This window comes from Papilio xuthus, unplaced genomic scaffold (assembly GCF_000836235.2).
Source record: "Papilio xuthus unplaced genomic scaffold, Pxut_1.1 DF826945.1, whole genome shotgun sequence".
Lineage (NCBI taxonomy): Eukaryota > Metazoa > Arthropoda > Insecta > Lepidoptera > Papilionidae > Papilio > Papilio xuthus.
In genome coordinates, this window is record NW_013531704.1 from 2,014,845 (window position 1) to 2,028,996 (window position 14,152).

Here is a 14,152-nt window from a genome sequence, read left to right on the forward strand (position 1 = left end):
AAAAAAAACAAACTACTTCCCTAACGACAATCGACAGCAAAAAATCTATAAGAAGTTGCATTTTAACGATGTCCATATTAACATACAAAGTTACATCCGACAATATCCATGTTCAAGTTAATTATTTAAATATATGCGATATCCTTCTATTCAGTTCCAAAATGAACACTGGGAATAGAAACTTTGTATACGGCTTTTAAATATCGGTCGTCGGTTTGAACACCTTACTATCTTACTAATATAAATGCAAATGTTTGGATGGATGTATGGATGTTTGTTTGAATCACCACAATATTGGATCATGAAGCCTTCAAGAAGCGATCAAACCAATTCCCTAAAAGCCGGCAACGCATCTGCAGTTCCTCTGGTGTTGCAGATATCCATTGGTGTCGTTGATCACCTTGGTGTTCGCGCCCCCTTCTCTTATAAAAAAAAAATATGGCAATAATTTGGCTTTGACGTTCAACATTACCTGGAAGAACACATAGGCTACTAAGTTTTTAATTCCGCGGACGGAGTTGCGGGCGATAGCTAGTATTTAATAATGCATAATTCATTTATCCAATACTAAGAATTGATTCTGTAAAATTACCGGACTTATTGAATGTATTTGCATGTTTTAATGAAATGTCGTGTAAATAATGATGAATGATATTTAGATTTACTAAAGTAATTCAATCGATGCGAATGAAATTAATTGTTTAATATAACTGTACGACTGTTTGGTCGCACCGGTTTGTTTTTAATACAGATATATTAATAATAAAGCCATACTATCATAGGTTGGCAGCTTGAAAAACGAATTGGTGAAAAAAGAGTAAAAATATGTAAGAAAGTTGCATAAATTATTATATTTATTGTAAAAAACAATAAACTCTATAAAACCTATGGCCATATTAACATTTAATTTTGCTCCTTTTACGAGTAAGTTTTAATGTAAAAGTTATATAATTTGGAGGATTTTATAAAACATTACTAAGACAAATTACATATAAGTCGTTTTCCAACATGCCCTAGTACTACACAGTTCCAGTTAGTAGGGATCATTCAGTCGTTTCTCAAATTGTCCAGATTACACCCGTAGGTGGAAACGGTATCACCTCGTGATTCCCCCGACGGCTGTTTCTAAATTAATATCCGGACAGCGCTGTCTTGGTTTGCGGGTCGGGTAAATTGTATAAGAATGGACTATTGTTCATACGCGAATAGATAGTTATAGTATGTACAGTCAGCGTCATATAGATCGTCACAGACAAGATATGCAAATATATAGGTACACCAAAAGTAATCAATTATATCGGTACAACAAAAGTCCTCAAAATAATAGATACATTCACCCTGCTCAAATACATCGGTACATACACAGCGTCAAATATATGAGTACATGCAAGATGCTCATAAATATCGTAGCAGCCACAGCGTCATAAGTAACGAAGCAGTCAAGGTGCGCAAAAATATCGGTACATTTGACAAAATTGAACTCTATCTCTATATACTTGGGATACAATTTGAAATAAACTACTTCTGTTACATTCATTTGACACTTTGTATTAACATTATAGGTTGTCCGGAAAGTTCGTTCTGATTTTCGATATAAAGCTTACAATAGACTGTAGCTGAAGTGGATTCATTTTCGGATTTCCACCATTATCAAACGTCACAAAAATTTCTATATTGTGAATAATTTCATTTCATTGGTTGAGATAAAAACTAATTTTTAAAATTTTATCCAATAATAAAAGACGTTTTAGGTATAGAGTCGTACCAATATAATTTTAAAACATTTCCAAAAATTTAAGAGAAGAGGGTTTCAATTTTCCTTATAAAGCGGCACGAACTTACTGGGCAACCCAATATTTTTCTTCTCCTGTCATAACGCTTAAATATAAAAGTTTGTCACGCCGAATATGACAGATACGTATTAACTAATATCAAATTTTGCCTTGTCACAATATATATAATACTAGTTTGGCGCAGTATTCTAGTATGTTTGCCGTAATATGTAAGTTTACCGGTTCGAATCTCAGGCTACTTTTTTTTCATTTTATCAATCACGGGGTTATTTTTTCATAACCAGTAAAAATTTGGTAATGTAAAATTTTGCTCGACAATTTTTTTTTTTATAATTTTCGCTGTCGGGTAGAAAGAAATTTAAATAAAGTTAACAACAATTAGGTCAGACCATCGCGGGTGAAGTGAGTGGGCGGAGCGTGGATTGTCTTTGCGGGTTTTAAGAATGGTACGCGCGGAAACTATACGTACCACATTCGAAATTATCATGGTTAACTTACTAGCTGTATCCCGTGACACCATCATCGCGGAATAAAAAAAATAATTAACAGCCTATGCGTCCTTCCAGGATATGTTCAACAGCTATGCCTATGCAGCGGTTCTGGAAATACCTTCTATCAAACATCAAACATTCGCATTTATAATATTAGTAAGATGTATAAAAAATTAAACCCAACGACATTTTTTAACGAAATATTACGCGAGTATTAAAAGTAATTTAGGAATATTGCCAATTGCAAATAAGCTTCTTAGAACGTTCTCGAAATTTATTAGAACAGTCAACGCAGTAAAATTGCATTCTTTCTTTAGAAAAATAAATACGTATTGAAATAGTTACGTTTTATTTCAACTCCTTTATCCACGCCTTTGGTACTAACTTGCCATTATCGTCGGCTACTGGTGCATATTTTGCTACTGGATATCTTATTACGACTATATCTCAAGTAATACCAGAGCTATTTATTAGATTGACTCGTGAGAGGATCGTGCGCCACCGGCGTTTCAAATAAAATAAATAAGAATTCACTTTGCCCGCTAATAAAGTAAGCGCCATGCTACCGGGTTTTATCTTTAGCTATTCGATATCTATTTTGTTTTTTTTTGTAACACTAGAAAAAAAATTATAACAAGTTTATAAGCATTTACAGCATATCGAATGTTGATTTGTAATGATCAAGAAATTTTCAACGGTCTTTAGTTTACTCCGGCGGATTTATGTTACCATATTTTCGATATAACTTCGATATATGTAGAAGTATGATGTTCCTAATTATCCAAGCCCTACTAACAGTGAGTTTCCACTGTCCAAGCATCTGTAGAAAAACATATCATATTTTTTTTCGATGAGAATTCATTGGAATAAATGGCAATAGCAACATGGAATACCACGATAAAGGTAGACCTATACATTTTTATAGTTTACCAGAACTTTTAAAATCCATAGTTATTTCTTTCTATACAAATTCGTTAAAATCATTTGTTTTCTTCTTAATTATAGTAAACTGTTAGCTATTTTGAAGTGGTCACTGACCCGATCGACGCTTCGCAGTCTCTCATATATTACTCGATTGATAACTATTACGTAATCATTATTTATCGTTATATTGCTTTGCTATAAATTATTGAAATGTAGAATTATACAAGTAATTTAAAATATGTATAAAAATCACAAGTTTGCATTGTGTTTCGTCATTAATATTGATATGCCTTATTTAAATATTTGCTAAGTTTTCTTTTTACTTTAATTACTAAAATTGTCACAATAAAAAAGCTTTGAAGTTGGAAATGAAATTACTCTATCTTCTAACTTCCCGATAAAGAAAGTCAATAGCTATAATACTATGGGATATCCGATCACTTGGTCGGGGGTTTTAATAACACAAGCCAAGAAATTAGTTGCAATGTTTATAAAAATATTTGTGAATTAACAAAAATTTGCTATTATTTTAAAATCCTATTTATGAGGACCTATTATTGGTTATGTGTTTATTAATTACTATTATAATTATATCGGAAAATTACTGTAGTCATAAAATATAAATAAATAAAAAAGCAAGCATAGAATACTGATATCTACGCCACCATCCAGTTACGTTGCAATTCTATTTTCTATTATATGGTACCTTTTATATTCCATTAAAGCTTAAAACACTAAAGCTATTAAGTGTAGTGGCAATAATAGTTAAACTATTTGTAATGTAGTCGAAGGTGCGATGTTCAAGAGGCGTCTATAACCGTTTTAATGGACCCGTAACGACACGCTCAAGTTATTTGCATGGAGATTGCTTGCTTAATAACTTCCTATTCTCTTGATGCTTTATTGTCATTGTCTCATGCATCTTAAGAGTCGTGTGTAGCCGTGCGTTTACACTACCGAAACTTTAAACAGACAGTAATGTAACCTCTTATCTTTGTTTCAGACTAGTCACGTGATGATGTTATGGTAAGCATTTGATACCTTTAGTTTTCAAAGTTATGAAATCATTAGCTTTTGCCCATAATTCTGCCAGGAATTTAAATAAAAACTTTATTATTAGTCTATGTGTGTTCCAGATTTTGTTCTTCTCAATGATAAAGGGATGACGATATGTTTTAAACAGAGATTTTCTCTGAAACCAGTTAGTCTATTGTTTTCTCAATCCACATGCATGCTTTTTGTTCAACATTTCCTAGATCTAATATAGACTTGACTATTGTTTCGTTGTTTGGACAAGTCGCTTTGCATGGTAACGTTGCCGTGCCGTTGTCGTGTCGCCGTCGTGCCGCACGCCTGCATAATGCGCGTCGCAAACACGCTATCGCCCTATTTTTTGCGGTACCTGTCTTGAATGTTTCGATGCGAACATGTCTATTACAGCCGTTTAGTGGTGGCTACCATTTGTTTGGTTTGTCTAACATTGAATGTACTGCTTTGTTTAAAACATAATTTCATTTTCTTTCAATTTTTTTTACTTTAAATTAAACTTTAATAAAACATAACATTACCTCTGTCTTTAGTGTTTTTATAGATAATATGTGAATATTAAGCAACTTACCCCGAGAATGGTATACATAAAATTGATTTGTCCCAATCAGTTTCAATGTTTGCTTAAGATGAAATATTTATGTGCGGTTTCTAACGCTTGCAATTTACTAGGCAAGTTTTAGTGCAATATGAATTTGGTGTTTTCATATCACGTGTTATAATCAGTTGTTATTCCGGATTGACGTGAATAAAGATATATGTAGATGGTCGTAAAATAGTCACTTTTCAGGTAAAAATAAAATTTATGTCTGTTTATTTGCTTATAATGTTTTCAAAGGCAAAAGCCGACGGCATAAGTACTACTAAATTTTAATCTGATTTCACAAGATTCTTTGCTATGTCTAAAAATATTTACAGTAGTGGATTTTGTGCTACTTTTCCATACATTTCTATGTGGCGTTTATATTTCTATTCAATCCAATGATGGATATATTTTTACATTAAAATTTATAGTATGAGCGTTAAATGTGCATCCTTTGTTCAATAAAATGAAAGATTTCATTTAAAACTAGCGGTCGCCCTCGACTTCCTCTGCGCAGAATTAAAAAGATGTAGCCTATAATATGCCCGCGTGCATCAACTTTCTTCCCGTCAAAATCGGTCCAGTCGTTCCGGAGATTACCCGGAGCAAAAGCGACCATGCTGGCAGACGTACAGACAGACAAAATTTTAAAAACTGTTTTTTTATCAGCCACTCAAAAATATCATCGGTACGTAATAATACTTTTTGATATTACGTACAGACAATCCGATTTTACTAATATGTATAGCGTATACATAACAGATAGTCGTTTAATAAGAAAGTTTTGGTTTGAAGAAATTTAATTGGTATAGCAAATAGTAGGGGCCGTGTTGTGGGTAAGCTCTTCCCGGTAACGGTAGCGGAATAATCTTCAATACGGGTTTGTTTTAGAAATTGTGTAGCCGTAGTCGTGGCCATTTGTGCGCTTCTTTCTCGCTACTCGATTTATGCACCGCCATTTCTGATACATTTTGCGGTTAACAAGAAATGCATATGCGAGGTTTTGTATTGTTAGACTAAATAGTCTATATATAGACTATACATATATCTATAGGAGTAGGTGACTCAGTGGTCAAGCACTTGACTTGCAATCTGCAGGTCCTGGGTTCGAATCCCGTCATGTACCAATGTGTTTTTCGATTTCCTATTTACATATGTACATTTAGCCGACGTTCTTACGGTGAAGGAAAACATCGTGATGCAACCTGCACATATCTGTTAGGAAATTCAAAGATATGTGTGTAGTCAATCAACCCGCACTTGACCAGCGTGATTGACTATGGCCTAATCACCCTTAACTTAGGGTAGGCTCCGAGCCCCTCGGTGGGGACGTATGGTGAGCTGATGATGATGATATCTATAGGAAATATTGGACGAATAAATATTCTTCCAATATTTCCCAGTTCTTTTTTAAATCTTTATATTCATATTTTCATATTAATCATCTTACGAATATTATAAATGCATATGTTTGGATGGATATTTATTACAAGGTCAATTGCTCAACGGATCTCGCTGAAACACAGATGAAGATCATAGTTTGGAAGAACACATCTTATACTAAGTTTTTTTAGTAATTCCGCGTGGACTGAATCGCGGGCAAAAGCTAGTGTATTATAACTATTCGTAAACTATTATACTTTTAGTCTTTACAATGAGTTTCATCACAAAGAATACCACTATGACTTGTAAGACTAGTCCGTCTTTAGAAAATAGAAACTTATCAAGAATGTAATTTAAAACACAGCGTACTTGTGATCGAAGATAAAACTCTGTCGTATCTATAATATCAATTATAAACTATTATTCGAATGTTATTTCAATAAGGAACCGTTTCGTAAACAAAATAATTAATCTCAACGAACAGATTTCGACAAACACATTTACAATATCTATCAAGATTAATAGCGGGTATAACATCGCGCCGCGCTGATAACGGGGTAGATGCTGTAGGTGTGTCTTAGGGCGTTCCCACTAACTTTCGATACAAATACATATAAATAACGTTTATTTACTTTCAAATCTATAATTCGTAATGTTGTACCATTTGAAATGGAGTGCAATAAAATTAATTGGAATTAGTCGTAAATTTAACACCAGTGTTCAATTAATTTAACAATTATGTATTAAAACTAGCGGACCCGACAGACGTTGTCCTGTCTACATGTCTTTAATTTGAATAAATTAATATGAAGTTAATATTTGATGAAAATTGTGAATCTAAACCATTCCCAGATCCCCTTGAACACACACAAAAAATTTCATCAAAATCGGTCCAGTCGTTTGAGAGAAGTTCAGTGACATACACACTCACAGAAGAACTATATATATAAAGATTAACAAGAACTTATGATATATTTTAGTAATAAATATGATCTCTATATAACATACGATTGATTTGTGCAAGATATAAAATAAGAAATACAACGAAAGTTTAAACAATTTTATTTGAGAACTTTATATTCAAGTAATTTGATTCTAACGCTCGCGAATCCGTCCGTGCGGAATTAAAAAAAAATCAGCCTATATGTTCCTCCAGACTATGTCCTACAACTATGCTAAATTTCACCGACATCCGTGTAGCCGTTCTGGAGATACGTTCTAACAAACATCGATCTAAATATTCGCATTTATAATATTAATAAGATTGCCTCTTACTTGTTGGAATACAAAACGGAATCTTGCTTCTGATAAAGTTCTATAAATGGTTTATAGCCTTTTTGTTTTGTAACAAGCGTGCATGATTTTCAAGCAATACATCCTAAAAATCAGATTTGTAGCCCTGCCCTCACGAGCACTCCAGTTATAAGAGATATAAATTCAGTTTAATTGAATATCGATTCCATTTGTAATGGGACTGTGAGAAAATCTATATACTAGATTTGTTATTAAGATTATCGATGGAATTATTTTTGAATCGAACAATATTTATTATCCATAGATTTATACGATGCGATTAACTTTACTTATTACTTTCAAGTATTATGTTCTCTACATTTCCTGTTGCATTTATCAGTTAGCACTATCGTGAATGTTAATCATTCGAAATGTTTCGAAACAATGATTTCTTACAATCTTGCGTACATTCAAGTATTTAATGTTCATTATAAGCGAATTAAGAATCTTGGAGATATTGAAAATATTGTCATGTGTAAATATGACGTCTTTGACAAAACCGTAAAATGTAACGGTTTCTAAAACTCGTTCTTCGCAAAACTGACACACAGGCTGGTCTGTTCAAATATTTCAAATGTCTTAACATTATATAGATAAGTCAAATAGCTAGATCGTATAGTTTTTAACTTGAAACATTTGATGTAAAAGCATCAGCCGTATCAATGGTAAATATTCGGTAAAATATTTTCAATACCTTTTTCTTCAGAAACATAATTAAGTTATATTTAGTTGACTGCTGAATAACGGCTTACTCAAATACCTCTTAGTTGCAATTTACGTTAATTATTTTGTAGCATCTTCCTAATGTTTTATGTATTGATAGATTGGTAATATTCTGATCGAAAGGTAATCTTACGGAAGTTTTGTTATTGATTGCATAAATAATGGCTCCTAATAGTCCTTTATAGAATTAATTGTTAACATCTTATAAATAATTGAGGCCATTCTAAAGCCTTCGTAAACTAAGCACCTCTCAAATCCGAATGCCTCGTGATTATTAATGGTTTCGTACTTAAGTCGTTGCTTAATCTGCTTAGTGCTTAGTGTATCTGGACATCGTCCACCCTTAACATCTAAGTTGTAAGCGTTACAAATTGCTTAGTCTCTTTGCGGGGACTTCATTTATAATTGCGTGATTTGTTTGCGAAAATAATACGCCTGTCTATAAACCGGAATATTGCATATGAAATAAATTAGATTTTTGATATCCATTTGTTGTATCCAAATAAATTAATTTAAATGTAGCTTCTAATGAACTCAAAAATTCAAAATAAATAATTCAACGTATTATGATGAAAGTGTAAAATGTTTGCTTTAGTTTCGAGTATTTGACTTACTTGTAATTTTCATTTCGTTGTTCTTTAAGATTTTGATTCAATTTAATAGATTTAAGTAATCTTTATTAAGTGTCAGTATTGTAGCTAAGCTCGTCCCTTGTCCGGCGATATTTCGTCAGCTGCCCGCATCATGATTCATGCTATCGGCTAACTCGGTCTAACTTCGGACATTAATCCTAATTACGTTGATCGTGCGTTCTTCCGAGTTCATTGCTATTGCCTTGGTTATGCGTACTCGTTACCTGTGCTGAGTAGGCAATTGATGTCGTTATAATTAACTTCCATATGTTAATAATCTATAGGTTAAAATAACACTTATATGTATGATTATAATTTCTATCGAACCTTATGAATAATGAACATTGAACACGGTTGAAGGAAGTTTGAATGGATACCTAAATGGAAGGAAAAAGATTGAGAGCTTATCATACGCTGGTAAATATTGTCCCATACCGTTATACTCTAGAGACTGAGTTGCGTGTGTTTTTAATTGATCCGTAATTTGTTATATCTTGGAAGTAAAGGCGCAATGAATTGTGGTTACCGTTTGCTGTGGACAATGTTTCTACTTTGCTAGATTTATAATGTTGTTTGTTAGTAAGCTACATAGCTTTAAATACCTTATCAGATTTCATAATAACAATGTTTTATACGGTGCTAGTTCTATTGAAAATATTTACTCTAAAATCTTAAATGCAAGAAAAGTAAAGATTTAATGGTAACTCTTAACTTTCGGTCAGGTTTTCGGTAAGAGTTATCACATGCTAGTTACCGAGTTGCTTTCTCTCAAGAAACGCAGTAGTGGACTTACGTTAAATCAACACCATTATATTTATCGTCTTTATTGATGGCACCATCTTCTAATAAGCGTCAAATCCAACGCAATCGGTTAAAGCAATCACAACTTATAAATAAACGTCCATAATTCGACGACACCACACGGATGTGAAAGATTTTAATAAATCGCCGACGATAACACAAACGCCGTAGCATACCGACCAGTTAGGGAACCTTTGACAAAAGAGAATTAACAGTACATATTTCTTGTCTCGCCTGTCGATGGCACGACAGCGCATGGAATTAATTTGGCATTATTCAAATACCGAATGGGTTTTAACATTCTCCAGCGATGGTATTGTGGACGTATGCAAATTAACTTATCTATATTTTTTTGTTGAAAAGAAATTCGTATAACGTTCATGCTCTGTGAAGTCCAGATAAATTGATGCTATTTGTTTCGGTTGATTGGGATCTTCGAAGGATGTATTTTTCTTGATTGTTTTCGTCGAACCCTTGCCAACGGAGGCAGAAATGAAAAGCACGATGGATTGCGGATGGGTAATTTTTCAAGACCCTTGATCTATTGAAGCAAATGCTATCTTAAATTTTGTATGTAATCATATGTGACTCAGACGAAGTGTCTGGTCAACACTATTATAATGTATCAAGGTCTTAATACTTAAAGTGAACAATGCAAGTACTCTGAAATATATATCTGAGATTAAAAGCATAAACGAAGCAAACTTCTGCTTATATTATAACAACAAGGACTGACATTAGATATTGCAACTCAATAATCTGAGATGACACATAACAATGTAGGCCATATTTTAAAGCGTTTTTGCAATATTTCTCCCGCGGCTGGTTCATTTGTTAGACGGCTTTGCGCGTCCACGATTTATTCGCCGGGAATATTATCTCCCTTCAATGTGACCGGAGTAGGATGTGTGCATATTAATGGGTTGAGGCCGGTTCATTCATATTTTACACGGGCAAATAGATTATGTCTAATAATTGGACGCGCGTCAAGCTCGCTGTTGCGGTAATGCGGTCATAAGTCAGGCTGTGCCGGGGAGCGCGTGTAGCCGGAACAATCTGGTACAATCCGGACAATGCGTCCGGCTCGACGCACCTGGATGATGGATGAGCCAGTTATGAGACGGTGGATTGGCTGACGCTCGCTCGCATTACACCTCTGTCTGATTTAGAACGCACTTTGACACCTTCCCAGTTATATTGTAAATAGACAGCGTGTCTGACGGCTGTACTGGATCAACTCAAGACTGAAATAATTTTGTGACTACGCCTTACGGATTTTATGTAGTAATGGTCATATTATGTAATATCGATTGCTTCTAAGTCAAATGTTATCGGACGTTGACATCATTGTATTAGCATAGAAAATTAATATTTTATACATGTGTCATATTAGCGATACTATAAAATTTATTTATACTTTAAGGATATTATGTTTTGTCAATTTTATTATTGTTATGCCTAAATGTGTTTGACATTTGCATCACGAATATCATTATCCATCAATATTTAAATAATGAAAATGTCGATGATCATTTGATTTTATACAGAAATATTATAATGAAAGATGTCATCTCAAACATCTCATCTCAATCATCTTCTCAAATAGTATAAATAAACATAATATTCATATCGCCGATTACGTAATAAATTATCATATAATTATGTTTTATAAGCATGCTTTTTTAATTTAGGTCTAATCATAAATCCTTCTCACATTTAACAAATTCAAATTGAGACATAGAAAAATACCTGTGAATATTGCATTCGTACAAAAATATATTGTCCTGTCTTTCTATCTTTATAAAATAGTATGTCTGAAGGGGAAGGGGGATGACGTGGTGTCACCTCCTGTGTGGGAAGGTGCGAGTGATGATGATGTGAAGGGTGAGTGCGGCGACAGGTGAAATGAGGCACAGTTATATTCACAACACAGTTTATTATCACTCACAGTCCACAACAAATAATAAGAAGGAGAGTACAACACTGAGAAGAAGAATACAAGTAGGAGAAAGAGAAATGCACAAATTCGGATAACAAAGTAACCAGTTGCGTAATCGAAAGCGTGGTATGTCGCGGGCGCTGCAGAACTCCACTCTCGTTTCGCGCGTATGCAAAACCGGTCAGTGACCCCCGCTCGGCTGTGCGTTGCAATTCGAATTTGCCAATCAGAGGTCAACAAATAGACGTGACGACGACCACTCGTCATGCACCCGTGTTTATGTGTGAGTGTTGTAGTATGCGTGTTATGTATGTGTATGTGTGACTGTACAGTATTTTGGGGAATATGTAGGAGGTCACCTACATCACCCCCCTCCAGAGACCTGGTTAAGGGCGATAAAAATCGGTAAACTTCACCTTACGTCCCGAACGGGTCGTGTACTGCTTAGTCACAGGTTCGTCATTAGTTGCGAGACTGTTATTATTGTCGCATAAAATGTACGCAGGCTTGAGACGATCAATCGAGACTGTAACTTCCTTCCCTTTAATCAGTAAAGTAAAAGATTTGTCATTTCTAGAAACGACCTTATGAGGACCGGTATACGCAGGTTGCAATGACGCCCGCACCGCGTCTTCACGCAGGAAGACGTGATCAGTACTGGCAAGGTCCTTAAAAACGAAAACACTTTTGCTACCATGTCGCGAGGCTGGTGTTGGGTGTAACTGTTGGGCAAAAGTGCGCAATCGAGCGGTGAAGTCGCTGACATCAGTTGTACCGCTACTTACAGGATCAAAAAATTCGCCGGGTAACCTAAGAGGCTCCCCGTAAAGAAGTTCAGCCGACGACGCGTTCAAGTCTTCTTTAAACGACGATCGTATCCCTAACAATACCCACGGCAAAGACTCGGTCCATTTTTGTGGCGCATGGCACATTATGGACGCTTTTAACTGCCTATGGAAACGTTCAACGAGACCGTTGGCTGCTGGGTGGTAAGCAGTCGTACGCTTGTGCTGAAATCCGGCTATTTTCGCGAGATGTTGGAATAACGCTGACTCAAACTGTCTGCCGCGGTCTGTTACGATGTCCGTCGGGCAGCCAAATCGAGATATCCAGCACGAAAGCAATGCTTTAGCTACTGTCTCCGCTGTAATATCCGCGATCGGTATAGCTTCTGGCCATCGAGTGAAGCGATCAACGCAAGTTAAACAATATCGATAACCATCTGATAACGGCAACGGCCCTACGAGATCGATGTGTACATATTTAAATCTCGCGCGGGGCAAATGAAACGTACCGAGCGGTGCGTTAACGTGTCGCGTAATCTTACAGCGCTGACAATCTAAACAGGTTTTTGCCCAATCACGACAGTCTTTCCTAACACTCGGCCATACGTAGTGTTCTGCGACTAACTTCGCTGTTGTATTAGCGCCTGGATGGCTCAACGAATGTAAACAATCAAAGACCTGTCTACGGAAATATTTTGTTACAAACGGCCTAGATGTCGGTGTACTTACGTCGCAGTACAATGGAGTACGACACCCGGGTAATGTTAATTTTTCTAGACGTAACGACGAACCTTCAGTTATTAATTTTTGAAGTTCGTGGTCATTAGCCTGACTTTTAGCTAAAGATTCTAAGTCTAGAGGTTGATCTAACGCTTCGACACGAGACAAAGTGTCGGCAACAACATTATCCTTACCGGAAATATGACGGATATCCGTCGTAAATTGAGCAATATAATCTAAATGCCTATACTGTCTAGGCGAACAGTTTTTCTTCCGTTCGTGGAATGCGAAACTGATCGGCTTGTGGTCAGTATAAATGATAAAATGCCTAGCTTCTAACATGTGCCTAAAATATTTAATGGTTTCATAAATAGCTAACAATTCTCTGTCGTAAGGTGAATACTTAACCTGAGATGGACTTAATTTACGCGAAAAGAATGCAAGCGGTTGCCATGCGTTATCTGTGAATTGTTGTAATACAGCGCCGATAGCTGTGTCCGATGCGTCGGTAATAAGTGCGAGTTTCGCTTGGCAATCCGGGTGCGCTAATAATGCAGCGTTTGAAAGGGATTGTTTACAGCGCTCGAACGCATCGAGTGACTCATCTTTCAATGTTATCGGTTGGTTGTTTTTTACTATTCCAACTAATAACTTGTTTAGTGGTGCTTGCAATTCGGCCGCGCGCGGTAGGAAACGTCTGTAAAAATTGATCATTCCTAGAAAACGCCGTAGTTGACGAATGTTCGTAGGAACGGGAAAATTTTTAATCGCTTCTATCTTAGTGTCTAGCGGTTTGGTGCCAATCGCGGAAATGTGATAACCTAAAAATGACACTTCTCGAGCTCCGAATACACACTTAGACACGTTAATGACCATACCGTAGTCCTTTAAACGTTGGAAGATAATACGCAAATGGTTTTTGTGCTCTGACTCGTCCTTTGAAAAAATTAAAAAATCGTCTAAATAACAATAACAAAAATCAAGTCCTCTTGTCATTTCGTCCACGAACCTCTGGAACGATTGCCCTGCATTTGAAAG

General features: G+C 35.5%; 1 protein-coding gene across 2 annotated transcripts in view; it reads left to right on the forward strand.

Moving 5' to 3' along the window:
* Window positions 1–14,152, forward strand: part of Ntan1 (N-terminal amidohydrolase 1) — a 63,367-nt gene that overhangs the window by 6,824 nt on the left and 42,391 nt on the right. Inside the window, exon 2 of one of the 2 annotated variants that reach the window (XM_013316988.1) lies at window positions 4,212–4,234. The exons of the other annotated variant lie outside the window; for it this stretch is intronic. The gene's annotated coding sequence lies outside the window, so the exon portion shown is untranslated. The remainder of the gene's footprint in view (window positions 1–4,211; window positions 4,235–14,152) is intronic. 2 annotated transcript variants of the gene reach the window in all.